Here is a 2,185-nt window from a genome sequence, read left to right as displayed (position 1 = left end):
CACCCACCCCCCCCCACCCCCCCACCACACACACACACACACACACACACACGAAAACACCACACTCGAAAACACCAAATCTAGCATCCCAATCTTTACCACTCTCTCACATTTCCACCTATCAAACACACAACTAAACTCACCAATTCCAAAACTGGAAAAAAAGTCAAACTTGACGATCCAAACAATCCAACCCAATGACATAACGAAACTAATCTACAGGTGAATCACTTCCCACCAACCTAATCCACAATCGATCAAACCCACCAAAAAAATAAAAAATGAAAAAACAAATAAAAACAAACCAAACCCAACACAATCGGACAATGAAAGACAGCGACGGTGGGCATAAAAATCGAAACTTTACATTACAGAAGTGAATTCAAAGCAAATCAGAGATGGGTTCAAGAGAGAGAAAGAGAAAGAAAGAAGGAGAGTATATGGGATGGCGTACAAACCCAGTAGGAAAAAGTGAAGTGAAACCCTAAAGAGATGTTCTTGTTGGGTTTTGAAGAAAGAAGAAGAAGAAGAAGGTAGTGGAGAAGTGGAGCACTTGGGTGTCGTTGTTGTTGTTCATGAGTTATGTTGTGATGATGATTCTGATGCCTCCATTGCCACTTCCCACTCTCTATTCTCTCTCTCTCTCTCTCTCTCTCTCTCTTTATTTTTCCCTTTTCCTTTATTCAAAAGTTGCTTACTCCCCTTTGACTCTTTTCCATAGCTAAACCATTACTCTATTTAGCTTTATATATGGAGTTTTCACTCGTTTTAGTCCATTTTTTTAATTTCTTTTTCTTCTGTGATTGTCTGCCTGTCTGTCTCTGCATTTCTTCTCTTATTTTATGTGTGTATTTGTCTACAAGATTTTCATGGATGATTCATTTCTAGGGTTGCATGACTTGCATCTTAATGAAAACAAAAATATTTTTCATCGAGGACGGAAAATTATTGGCACGTCGTCATCAACAATATATTATACACCTTCAAGTATGTCCCTTGGCAAACAAATTTTGTGGCCGATGTAGTGACTAGCTTGAGGCATCAGGTCTCAAATCCAGCTATCTGGAATTACAAGTTCCTGCTCTTCGCGTTTAAGGCATTTAATTTTGATCGTTTTAGTATAGGCTGTTGTAGAGACTTCTCTTTATAATTTATTTTCTCTTATAAAAAAAAAAGAATGTATTATACACTCTAAAACATATGAAAATAAAAAATATCTCTCTACATTATGATATTTACGTAAGAAAATTAGAAAAATCAACGTATCAATATTTATATTACAATGAATGAAAAGAGTGGACAGTAATAAGAGTAATAGCACAATCACAATGGAAAACGTATCATTCATGCTACAATTTGATTAGGTCTACTTATTGGCGAAGTCAAATGTATTATGTTGTTCATGCTACAACTAGAACAGGGACAAGCGTGGCCCGTGGATCACATTGTACCGATACTGTCTCAACTTAACCACCTTTAAGGTGTTGGGTTTTTAATCATAAAAGGTCTCGGTACAATTAAGTGTGATCCATCCACTTATAAGTTGTATTTTATTTATCCATTTTTCTGATGTGGGATCTTTCCTCTCCAACACTCCCCCTCACGTGCAACCTAACTTTTTAGGTCTGCACGTGGAATTCATTCAGTCCAATTCCCACATTGGAAATCGGTAATACTTTGGTCCAAGGCCCATTGCAGGCACTTGGGGTATGGTATGGGCCAATCGGAATTTTTCTGATGGCAATTCGATGAACCCAATTCTGGGCTCATTATGCTAGGAGACTTTCTTCTGTTACGCTAGGAGACGTAATTGAATAGGGACCCGCTCTGATACCAACTAGAACAGGGACAAGCGTGGCCCGTGGATCACATTGTACCGATACTGTCCTAACTTAACCACCTTTAAGGTGTTGGGTTTTTAATCATAAAAGGCCTCGGTACAATTAAGTGTGATCCATCTATTTATAAGTTGTATTTTATTTATCCATTTTCTAATGTGGGATATTTCCTCTCCAACACTACAAAACAAGGGCACATGAAGAAATATTTAGGTAACCTTAAGTCGGTTAATTAAGTTAGTATCCCCATGCAGCGTGAAAGAAAAAATATTATCGTTCACATAACGTATGATCTCAAAGAAAACCAAAATGTTCCTTTTTTATGCACTAGACGGCGGGTAAACACA

At 37.7% G+C, this 2,185-nt stretch overlaps 1 protein-coding gene across 1 annotated transcript in view; it reads right to left on the bottom strand.

Annotated features, from left to right (window-relative positions):
• LOC101303408 (serine/threonine-protein kinase CBK1-like) overlaps window positions 1–673 on the bottom strand; it is a 6,510-nt gene extending 5,837 nt beyond the window's left edge. The window contains exon 1 of the mRNA XM_004296328.1: window positions 459–673. The gene's annotated coding sequence lies outside the window, so the exon portion shown is untranslated. The remainder of the gene's footprint in view (window positions 1–458) is intronic.
• Window positions 674–2,185: the final 1,512 nt, after the last annotated feature.

The sequence above is a fragment of the Fragaria vesca genome, linkage group LG4 (assembly GCF_000184155.1).
Source record: "Fragaria vesca subsp. vesca linkage group LG4, FraVesHawaii_1.0, whole genome shotgun sequence".
In the NCBI taxonomy this organism is placed as follows: domain Eukaryota; kingdom Viridiplantae; phylum Streptophyta; class Magnoliopsida; order Rosales; family Rosaceae; genus Fragaria; species Fragaria vesca.
The sequence above is the reverse complement of the archived record's forward strand: the minus strand, read 5'-3'. Positions and strand labels throughout refer to the sequence as shown.